Genomic DNA, 12696 nt, shown 5'->3' with positions numbered 1-12696 from the left:
TTAATTTCTATGATTTTATGCTCAATTCCCTTGAGAAGCCTAGATTTCAGCTCAGTGAGAAAAATGTCCTTGAGATCTGAGGACAAGATGACCTCAGATACGGGATGATGTTGCAATTTCCTCAGAGACCTGCTTCCAGGCTATAACTTCTTCGTCTCTGGACACATCATTTATATTCTAACATTTAACAGTTGAATCTGCCTTCCATCCTGGACTTATTTCCCTGGAGAAGCAGGTGGAGCTCTCGGGTATCAGCTTGGTTGTAAAATTTTGCCAATTAGTTTGGAACAAAACTGTTGAGGTCACAATTCTCCAGATGATGAGGTTTTTCCACACTCTAATCTAATTTGTGGAATCTTTGCGGTTGTTCAGTCCTGATTATTATGATTAACATATAAATATGAGCATAGTAAACATTATAAGAAATGGTACTAGACAGTTTGATCAATTGTTTAAAAAGTGACTGATTCAAATTGCTTAAAATAAGCCCTTATGCTTGACCATACAGTCATGGGACATAAAATAGCACAAGAGCCCTTGTTTGTAATATAATTAAACAAATAATTATTCTCTGCTCCTTATAACCCACCAACCTGGCAAAGTGTGAATTTTGTGTTTATATATGAGGTTAAGTCATATTTCCCACCAATCAAAATTCAAAATGGAAGAAAGGAGAGATCATAACAAGTGTTCTCCCTACATCATCCCTCCAGCTACTTATTTTCTCTTTCCAAATAAAACCAATGTTTAGTTTTGCCTTAAGTGAGAGCATCTTATGCTTGTATATACAAACAAATAATTATTTATTGCTCCACTTCTTTCCCCAAATTCTGTCATTTGTTCTGAGCCTTTGGCAATGTGCGTATTGATTCTTTTGAAAAAGTAGCAGTCATGACACTGCAGAGTATCGGCATCTTAGAATTGCCTTGAGTTCTGACCCGTATGTCTATTGACCTACAGGCAGCCTCATACCCTCGGGTGCCATACTAACATCTTCACATTTTTGTGAGTGTTAGGACTGAAGGAGGTTGAGAAGGTCTAAACAGTACAACGTGTAGTTTCCCAAATCCACCTGATTCTCAGTTGCCTCTTTCTCTGTACAGGTGGCTCCATCTTCAAGCGTCTCCTTCTTCTTTCTTCACGTGTGTGACTCTTACCCCAGCACTAGGACAGCTCTCCCCGTGTCTCCTTCAGGATATACATACACGTACGCCCCAGTCCAGTCGACTTAGGAGTTCTGCCTCTGTGCTCCCATGGCCGCTGAGCCACCTTGTCACACTGTGTTGTCATTGTCCTTTCACCTGTTTCCTCACTAATTTGAGGGCACAAATTAGATTTTTCATATTTGAATTTTTATCTAACTCAAGGCCTGATAAATACAAGGTTACTCAATAAATAAAGATTGAATAAATGGGAATAAAAAATATTAAGTTATCAGTGGAGAAAATGGGTTCCACAATTAATTTATTTGCCTCTAACCCCAAGACTTGTTAGGAAAACACACACACGTACACACCACTGAACAGTACAGTCTAGTGGTTACCAGTGCTGTCTAGAGTCAGATTCTTCTCTTCCCTGCACCGACACTAAGCTGTGGGTCCTTGGGAAGTCTACTTAACCAGTCTGTGCCTCTTTTTAAGAAGCATAAAATAAGAATAATAATAGTCCTTAATTCATAAGTGTCTTATGAGGAATAAATGAATATATATATATATGTGTGTGTGTGTGTGTGTGTGTGTGTGTATGTGTGTGTGTGTGTGAGAGAGAGAGAGAGAGAGAGGGCTTGAATAAGAGTTTAATAAATATTAATTATTATTTACTAAGTAATAATAGGGATTCGGAATCCAGAGTAATTTGGCTCAGATAATTTGACATAATGAACAAATTCATGTATAAATAAATAAATGGCTACTCTTAAATGTGTTCCTTCCATATTTCAGTGAAAAGTCGTAACTTACTCATTTGCTCAAGACAAAAATCTGGGGATGATCCTTGACTCATCTTGGTGTCTCACCCACCTCCTCCTTCCATCTAATCTGTCACCCAGTTGTGATGATTCCATCTTCTAAATATCTCACAAATCTCTTCACTTCTCTCCACGGCTCTTGTTAGCTGCCCTATTCAAGGCCATGTTATATCTTCCCTGGACTACTTCCAGAGCCCCTAATCTAATCTTGCTGTTTCCAGGCTTGTTCCTTTTCTATTCTATTTCCATATTGCAGGCAGAAGGGATTTCCAAAAAGGCTAGTTTTAAATTATATCACTCCCCAGATGAAAACCCTTCCAGGATTCTTCCTGAGGTCTTAGTTCCTTAACTTGTATTGCAGGATCTGGAAATGTGTGGGTTTTGCCCATGTCTCCCATTTCCCGTCATTCTCAACCTTGTACTCTACACTTCATCCATACTTTCTGTTGTTGCATTGGGCTGGACTCCTCTTGGGTCTAGTCTTCTGCTGAAACAATTTATCTTTTCTCCTCCACTCCCTATTCTTCTGAAAATCTCATTGGAATTCTCAATTATATTCACAAGGGTAAAGAGATTCTGATACCAAAAAATTGGATAACTGCTTCCCTAAGGTAGTGACCTGGCCAGGATAACCTAGAGTGAGCCTACAACCAATATGCCTACACATGCTATAGGAGGTGTCCTGCTAGTCGGAAGGACAGAAACTTCAAAGGTGGCTACCATTAATATCCTCTGAGAGATAAAGTTAATGAATGCATGAAACACATAAAGAGATACTATTAAAAAATAAAGATGAAAAAGAAGAAGATATTCAAAGTACAAAAAGAGCTCTTAGAAGTTAAAAATGTGACAACAAAATTGAAAGATAGAAGGAATGAAAGATAGAGCACAGGAACTCTCTAAGACAGCAGAACATAAAGAAGACAAAATGTAAGAGACCAGAAATTGAGAAGATTTTCTGAGACATCCAACAGCTGAAGAATAGAAATTCCAAAAGAAGGAAGAAACATATTAAACAGAAGAGAGGAAATAATGAAAGCAATGATTCAAGAAATTTCTCAAGACTGAAGGATATGAGTTCCTAAGCTAAAGGCACACCTGAACACCAGTGTGCCCGGCACCAGCATGCATCGTTGCAACACTTGAGGAAGAAATGGTTTCCAAACAATTAAGAATCAAAATAGCATTGAACTTGTCAGCAGCAACACCGGAACACAAAAGATAATGGAGCAGTGTCTGGAGGGAACAGCAATACTTGAATCTATAATTCCCAGTTGTCTTTATGTAATACTTGATTTTTCTTACTGTTTCCTGGTTCTTTGGTTGCAAGTACTAAATAATATAAAGCAGCCAAAATCCTGATGATTAAAGAGAGCAGAAAGCCAACATAATGCAAGGGTAAAGATGACAGCACTGTCCTCTCCAGGGTGGCCTTTATGGAGTTCAGCATTACAGTTAACTCAGGACAGTCTTAGACATTGTATAAAGACACAGTAATGGGATAAACAGTCTCTGGCTTACAATGGTTCGACCTAGGATTTTTTGACTTTACAGTGGTGTAAAATTGATACGCTTTCAGTAGAAGTTTCACTTTGAATTTTGATCCTTTCCCTGGTGAGCATGATGCAGTCTGATCCCCTCTCCTGATGCTGGGCTGTGGCAGCCACAGCTCCCTCTCAGCCCAGGATCATGGGGCGATAACCATTCTATACCCAGACAACAGTTCAGTTTTTCACTTTCAGTACAGCATTCAATAAATTATTTGAGATCGTGCACACTGTATTATAAAATAAGCCTGTGTTAGATGATTTTGCCCAACTATAGGCTAATATAAATGTCTGAGCATGCTTAAGGTAGACAGGCTAAGCTATGATGTTCTGTAAGTTAGGTGTATTAAAGGTACTTTCAACTTCCAATATTTTCAATTTACAGTTGGTTTATTGGGTTGTAACCCCATTGTAAGTCAAGGAAGATTTGTACTTTCAGCTGGTAATCGTTTTTCCTCTTTGTTCAACAGTGAATCTCTATCTAATTAATCCTTTACTCTGGAAGGGACAGGTAATGCATGATTAATTTTTAAATTATATAATAGTTGATTTTTAAAATACATGCAAAATACAGTAAGTAATGAAGCATAACAACAAGACGAAAAGTTGGGAACCCAGCTGCTAACTTAAAAACTAGAGTATTATTTATACCATTGCATCATCTTTCATACTCTTTCTCAGTCCCATTCCCTTGACACCATACAGAAGTAGCCACTACCCTGCATTTTGTTTTTATTATTCCCTAGTTTTAAAACATCTAAAGACTAAATACCCATATGATACAATTAAGGCATTTTTCTATATCCCATTTCTAAAATCCAATTCGAATTACAAAGAATGAAAATACAGGGAAAAAACCCACTCATCTTTAATAAAGCAAAGAAGTAGCTATAATAGAACATGAAACACAAATTATGAAGCCTAATCATGTGAAATCAAGACCCAGGGAACATAAGGGAGCTGAAACCTAGCACCTAGTGCTTCAGACTTAAAGCAGGAGGCAGTTTAAGAGTGTTATCTAGGAAGGGTGGCCAAGATGGCGGAGTAGAAAGACTCAGAGCTCACCTTCTCTCATGGGCACACAAAAATCACAATTTTCTGTAGAACCATTGATGAAAAAGACTGGAACCTACTAGAAAATATCTTCTACATCTAAAGATGTAAAGAAGGAACCACAATGAGGTGGGGATGAGGGGCAAACTTGCAATATAATCAAATCCGATACTTGTAAGGTGGGTGACCCACAAAATAGAGAATAATTATATTGCAGAGATTCTCCCACAGGAGTGAGAGCCTCCCCATGTGAGGCTCCCCAGCTCAGGGGTCTGGCACGAGGAAGATGAGCCCCCAGAGTATTTGGCTTTGAAGGCCAGCAGGGCTTAATTTCAGGAGCCCCACAGGACTAAGGGAAATAGAAACGTCACTCTTAAACTGCACACACAAACTCTCACATGTGCCAGGACTCAGGATAAAAGCAGTAATTTGATAGGAGCCTAGGCCAGACCTACCTGCTGGTCTTGGGGAGTCTCCTGGAGTGGCAGTGGGATGGCTGTGGCTTACCCTGGGGACATAGACATTTGTGGCAGACATATTTGGGAACATTAAACCACACGAACACTGCTGCTGGTGGCTGCCATCTTGGTGGCTCATTATCACCGAGACCTGACCCTACCCAACAGCCTGTAGGCACCAGTGCTGGGAAACTTCAGGCCAAACAACTAACTGGGTGGGGCTGTGCCAGCAGACAGCCTGCCTAAAGACTTCCTGAACCTACAGCCACCTCTAGACATGACCCTAGACATGGCCTTGCCCACCAGAGGGACAAAGACCCAGCTCCACCCACCAGTGGGCAGGCCCCAACCCTTCTCTCCAGGAAGCCTGCAAAAGCCTCTAAACCAGCTTCACTCACCAGGGCTGAGATGCATAGGATGCCTCCTACAGAGGACCACTCCCCCAAGGTCAAGAAACATAACTAATTTACTACAAGCATAAGAATACAAATAACAACTTAGACAAAATGGGGTGGCAGAGGAATATGTTTCAGATGAAGGAACAAGATAAAACCCCAGAAGAAGAACAAAGTGAAGTGAAGATAGGCAATCTACCTGAGAAAGGGTTCAGATTAATGATTGTAAAGATGATCAAAGAACTCAGGAGGAGAATGGATGCACAGAGCAAGAAGCTAGAAGTTTTTAACAAAGAGTTAGAAAATATAGAGAACAACCAAACAGAGATGAAGAATACAATAACTGAAATGAAAAATACACTAGAAGGAATCAATACTAGACTAAATGATACAGAGTAACAAATCAGGGAGCTGGAAGACAGAGTAGTGGAAATCACTGCTGCTGAATAGAAAAAAGAATTAAAAGAAATGAGGACGGTTTAAGAGACCTCTGGGACAACATCAAGCACAGTAATATACTCGTTATAGGGGTCTGAGAAGGACAAGAGAGAGAGAAAGGGCCTGATAAAATATTTGAAGACATAAAAGCTGAAAACTTCCCTAACCTGAGAAAGGTTAGAGTCACCCATGTCTGTGAAGTGTAGAGAGTCCTATACAGGTTGAACCCAAAGGGGAAGACACCAAGAGTCCATGCAATCAAAATGACAAAAACTAAAGGTAAAGAGAAAATATTAAAAGCAGCAAGGGAAAAGCAACAAATAACATATAAGGGAACTCCCATTAAGCCATCAGCTGATTTTTCAGGAGAAAACCTGCAGGCCGGAAAGGAATGGAACAATTTATTTAAAGTGATGAAAGAGAAAAACTTACAACCAAGACTACTCTACCCAGCAAGGCTCTGTTTCAGATTTTTTTTTTTTTTAACCAGGGGAGAGTGTGAATGCAGACCCCACTACCACAAATTATGCAGTCAATTTTCCATTTAGGGAACTTGCAGGGGTCAGCACATCCAGAGTACAATGGATAAGCCTTGCCCTGGGAAAACCACCTTCATGATCATGGTATCTCCCTTGTCAGGTAAGTATATTCTCTTTCAGATTTGATGGAGAAATCAAAAGCTTTATAGACAAGCAAAAGCTAAAAGTGTTCAGTATCACCAAACCAGCTTTACAACAAATATTAACTTCTCGAGGTGAAAAAGAAAAAGCCACAACTAGAAATGAGAAAATTACAAAATAAAAAAGCTCACTGGTAAAGGAAAACATAAAGTAAAGGCAGGAAGTCATCCACACACAAAGCTAGTAGGGAGGTTAAAGGACAAAAGTAGTAAAATCATCTATATCCACAATAAGCAGTTAAGGGGTACACAAAACAATTAGATGTAAAATATGATATCAAAAACAGTAATCATGAGGGGAGGAAAGTACAAATGCAGGGATTTAAAAGTGCTTTTGAAATTAAGAGATCAACAACTTAAAACAGTCTCATATATATATTAATCTCATATATATATATATATAGAGAGAGAGAGAGAGAGAGGGAGAGATGGGGGGAGATAGTGTCTATATATATGTATATATGTATACATGTATATATATAGACTGCTATACAAAAATCTCATGGTAACTGCACACCAAAAATCTACAATAAATATACATACAGAAAAGAAAAAGAAATCCAAACACAACACTAAGATAATCACCAGATTGGGAGAGAAAAGAACAAAAGAAGAAGAAAGGGGAAAAAATGACCTACAAACACAAATCCAAAACAATTAACAAAATGACAGTAAGAACATACATATTGATAATTACTTAAAATTTAAATGGACTAAATGCTGTAACTAAAAGACAAAGAGTGATTGAATGGATAAAAAAAGAAAACTCTGTATAAGTGGCTTACAAGAGATTAACATCAGATCTAGAGACACATACAGACTGAAGGTGAGGGAATGGAAAAGGTATTCCATGCAAATGGAAATCAAAAGAAAGCCAGGGTAGCAATACTTATAGCAGACAAAATAGACTAAAATAAAATAAACTTTAAAAACTAAACTAAACTAAAATAGACTAAAATAAAGACTCTTACAAGAGACAAAGAAGGACACTACATAATGATCAAGGGATCAATCCAAGAAGAAGTTCTAACAATTAGAAATATATATGCGCCAAACATAAGAGCACCTCAATATATAAGGCACATATTAACAGACATAAGAGAAATTGACAGTAACACAATAATAGTAAGGACTTTATTATTATTATTATTTTTAATATTACAAGACTTTAACACCACACATATCAATGGACAGATCATCCAGACAAAAAATCAATAAGGAGACACAGGCATAAAACATTAAACTAAGCGGACTTAATTGATATATTTAGAGAGCATTCCATCCAAAAGCAGTAGAATACACATTCTTTTCAAGTGCACGTGGAATATTCTCCAGGATAGATTACATACTAGGCCAAAAAACAAGCCTAAGTAAATTTAAGAAACTGAAATTATATCAAGCATCTTTTCTGACCACAATGCTATAAGTCTAGATATCAACTACAAGAAAAAAAGCTGCAAAAACCTACAGACACATGGAGGCTAAACAATATGCTACTAAACAACAAATGGATCACTGAAGAAATCAAAGAAGAAATTAAAAAATACCTAGATACAAATGAAAACAAAAACACGACAACTCAAAACCTATGGGATGCAGCAAAAGCAGTTCTATGAGGGAAGTTTATAGCAATACAAGCTTACCTCGGGAAACAAGAAAGATCTCAAATAAACAACCTAACCTTACACCTAAAGCAACTAGAGAAAGAAGAACAAACAAAATCCAAAGTTAGTAGTAGGAAAGAAATAATATCAGAGCAGAAATAAATGAAATAGGGACAAAAAAAATAGAAGAGTTCAATGAAACTAAAAGCTGGTTCTTTGAAAAGATAAACCAAATTGATAAACCTTTAGCCAGATTCATCAAGAAAAAAAGGGAGAGGGCCCAAACCAATAAGATCAGAAATGAAAAAGGAAAAGTTACAACTGAAACCAACCACAGAAATACAAAGTATCATAAGAGACTACTAAGAACAACTATACACCAATAAACTGGACAACCTAGAAGAAATGGATGCATTCTTAGAAAGGTACAATCTCCCAGAACTGAACCAGGAAGAAGTAGAAAATATGAACAGATCAATTAACAGTAATGAAATTGAGTCAGTAATTTAAAAACTCCCAACAAACAAAAGTCCAGAACCAGATGACTTCACAGGTGAATTCCATCAAACATTTAGAGAAGAGTTAATGCCTATCCTTCTGCAATTATTCCAAAAAATTTCAGAAGAAAGAACACTTCCAGACTGATTCTATATAAATATATAGGCACCCAACATAGGAGCATCTCAATACATATGGCAAATGCTAACAGCTATAAAGGAGGAAATCGACAGTAACACAATCATAGCAGGGGACTTTAACACCTCACTTACAGAGGAGGTGGAAGATCATCCAGACAGAAAATTAATAAGGAAACACAACATAAAATGACACAATACACCAGATAGATTTAATTGATATTTATAGGACATTCCACCTGAAAACAACAGATTACACTTTCTTCTCAAATGCACACAGAACATTCTCCAGGATAGATCACATCTTGGGTCACAAATCAAGCCTCAGTAAATTTAAGAAAATTGAAATCATATCAAACATTTTTTCTGACCACAATGCTATGAGATTAGAAATCAATTACAGGGAAAAAAAGTAAAAAACACAAACACATGGAGGCTAAACAATACGTTATTAAATAACCAAGAGATCACTGAAGAAATCAACAAATACCTAGAAACAAATGATAACGAAAACCCGACGATCCAAAACCTATGGGATGCAGCAAAAGCAGTTCTAAGAGGGAAGTTTATAGTAATACAAAAACAAGAAAAATCTGAAATAAACAATCTAAGCTTACACCTAAAGCAACTAGAGAAAGAAGAGCAAAGAAAACCCAAAGTTAGTAGAAGGAAAGAAATCATAAAGATCAGAGTAGAAATAAATGAAGTAGAAACAAAGAAAACCATAGCAAAGATCAATAAAACTAAAAGCTGGTTCTTTGAAAAGATAAACAGAATTGATAAAACTTTAGCCAGACTCATCAAGAAAAAGAGGGAGAGGACTCAAATCGATAAAATTAGACATGAGAAAGGAGATGTTACAACAGACCCCACAGGAATACAAAGCATCCTAAGAGACTATTACAAGCAACTCTATGCCAATAAAATGGACAACCTGGAAGAAATGGACAAATTCTTAGAAAGGTATAACCTTGCAAGACTGAACCAGGAAGAAATAGAAAATATGAACAGACCAACCACAAGTAATGAAATTGACACTGCGATTAAAAATCTTCCAACAGACAGAAGTCCAGGATCAGATGGCTTCACAGGTGAGTTCTATCAAACATTTAGAGAAGCGCTAACACCCATCCTTCTCAAACTCTTGAAAAAAATTGCAGAGGAAGGAACACTCCCAAACTCATTCTATGAGGCCAGCATCACCCTGATACCAAAACCAGACAGATACTACAAAAAAAGAAAATTACAGACCAATATCACTGATGAATATAAATGCAAAAATCCTCCACAAAATACTAGCAAACAGAATCCAACAACACATTAAAAGGATCATACACCATGATCAAGTGGGATTTATCACAGGGATGTAAGGATTCTTCAGTACACACCAATCAATGTGATACACCATATTAACAAATTAAAGAATATAAACGAGATAATCTCAATAGAAGCAGAAAAAGCTTTTGACATAATTCAACACCCATTTATGTTAAAAACTCTCCAGAAAGTGGGCATAGAGGGAAGCTACCTCAACATAATAAAGGCCGTAAATGACAAACTCACAGCAAACATCTTTCTCAATGGTGAAAAACTGGAAGCATTTCCTCTAAGATCAGGAATAAGACAAGGGTGTCAACTCTCACCACTATTATTCAACATAATTTTGGAAGTCCTAGCCATAGCAATCAGAGACAAAAAAGAAATAAAAGGAATACAAACTGGAAAAGAAGAAGTAAAACTGTCACTGTTTGCAGATGACATGGTACTGTACATAGAGAATCCTAAAGATGCCACCAGAAAACTACTAGAGCTCATCAATGAATTTGTTGAAGATGCAGGATACAAAATTAATGCACAGAAATCTCTTGCATTCCTATACACTAACAATGAAAGATCAGAAAGAGAAATTAAGGAAACACTCCCATTCACCATTGCAAGAAAAAGAATAAAATACCTAAGAATAAACCTACCTGAGGAGGTAAAAGACCTGTACTCAGAAAACTATAAGACACTGAGGAAAGAAATCAAAGACGACACAAAAAGATGGAGAGATATACCATGTTCTTGGGTTGGAAGAATGAATATTGTGAAAATGACTATACTACCCAAAGCAATCTACAGATTCAGTGCAATCCCTATCAAATGACCCAGCATTCCCACTACTGGGCATATACCGAGAGAAAACCATATTTCAAAAAGGTACATGCACCCCAATGTTCTTTGCAGCACTATTTACAATAGCCAGGTCATGGAAGCAACCTAAATGCCCATCGACAGATGAATGGATAAAGAAGATGTGGTATATAGATTCAATGGAGTATTACTCAGCCATAAAAAGGAGTGAAGTTGGGTCATTTGTAGATACGTGGATGGACTTAGAGACTGTCATACAGAGTGAAGTAAGTCAGAAAGAGAAAAACAAATATCGTATATTAATGCATACATGTGGAATCTAGAAAAATGGTACAGATGAACTGGCAGAAATAGAGACACAGATGTAGAGAACAAGGTTTCCTTAGTGGGAAATGGGAATTCGTGTGGCCAGTTGAATAAAGTCAGTATTCTTCTAGGCCCATGTATACCTCCTAAGTTAAAAAAAAAAAAAGGATAAAAAGGAAAATCTTCAAAATAAAAATGATAAGTATTAATTGTAGAAGGACGTTTATTTAGAATAACACAGCACTCGTGTATCTGTGCCTCTGTGTGTGTGTGTGTCTGTCTGTCTTAGGGAAACAATGGTACCAGCCTTAGTTAAGGACCTCATATGTTGCACTAGTGGGTTGGGTCATTTGTGGGCTGAGGCTGCCCAGTAACAGGAAGGAGGAGAGCCCAGCTGGGGGCATTCATTCTCTGCCCTTACAGCTTCTTTCAGGATGTTCTTTAAAGGACACAGATTATGCTTTTCTTGAAAAAACCTAAAGGTAGTTTTCTTTTTGAAATATGATTTTGTGTTTCATAATGCAATAGAGTAAGAATTTTTATCATCTCATTTATTTATTGCCTTGAAAGGAGCATTCTCTCTTGCTATAGGGAGCCCCCTGTAATTTGACAAAATGTTATCATACATATTTTTAAATTACATTCAGCTTAAGTATAATACCAAACAATGTATCTGCCACTTTCTATCATGGAATATCCAGCCTCTATGAATCCTGTTGGTGTATATATTTTACCTTTACTTGCATATGAATATCTTCATTTAGTGGTATTCTGAGTTTGCATATGATTTTATATCTTAGTTTTCAAACTTAGTACATTATAAGCTCATATTTATGTGTTCCTATATAATTTCAAAACTATAATATTGCAGTGCTGCGTTCCATGTTATGTTGATCAGATGGGGTTATAAGAAGTTCCCCGTGTTTTAATCTAAGTCCCCCATGCCTGCACCCTGGAAAGGAAAGATTGTGAATTCTGCTGAGATGTTTCCAAGATTCAGGACACACCACTACACCAGTGTGTGCTCTGATGGGTGTTTTGTTTTGTTTTGTTTCTCTCGGTTAAAAAAGAAATCAAGTCCGGGGCCGAGTTCAAGGCATTCATGGCTCGGAACGCAGCCAGGCTGTCTTTGGAAGTGGGCTCCTGCCTGGGGAGGGACTGAGGCCCCGCGCACAGCTCGGCGCAGACCCTGCGCCTTCGGTGCCAAGTCCGCCGCGCTCTCCATTGAGCCGGCGAGGACCCGGCGCAGCTGCTGATGTTGCGGTGTCAGCTCTGACACCGGGTCACCATAGCGACGGAGGCGGCTGCCAGAGAACCCTGGGGGCGAAACCCCGCCTGAAAGGACAGGAAAGTGACACTGGCCAGTTCGTGCCCAAATACCGGTTAGGTAGGAGACAAAGCGGGTTACAGATCAATATAAAAAGAGAAAAAATGCAAATCGGTGTCCTCGAGCGACTAAACAAATTATATTAAACCAACAAA

General features: G+C 37.8%; 1 non-coding gene across 1 annotated transcript; it reads right to left on the bottom strand.

Moving 5' to 3' along the window:
* Positions 1-6344: 6344 nt before the first annotated feature.
* On the bottom strand, positions 6345-6504 carry LOC137229581 (U1 spliceosomal RNA). Its single transcript, XR_010945743.1, has one exon. It is a non-coding gene; the product is annotated as a U1 spliceosomal RNA (small nuclear RNA).
* Between the last annotated feature and the right edge of the window lie 6192 nt (positions 6505-12696).

The sequence above is a fragment of the Pseudorca crassidens genome, chromosome 8, assembly GCF_039906515.1.
Source record: "Pseudorca crassidens isolate mPseCra1 chromosome 8, mPseCra1.hap1, whole genome shotgun sequence".
Classification (NCBI taxonomy): Eukaryota; Metazoa; Chordata; class Mammalia; order Artiodactyla; family Delphinidae; genus Pseudorca; species Pseudorca crassidens.
Note: the sequence above shows the minus strand (reverse complement) of the source record. Positions and strands in the feature narration are given on the sequence as shown.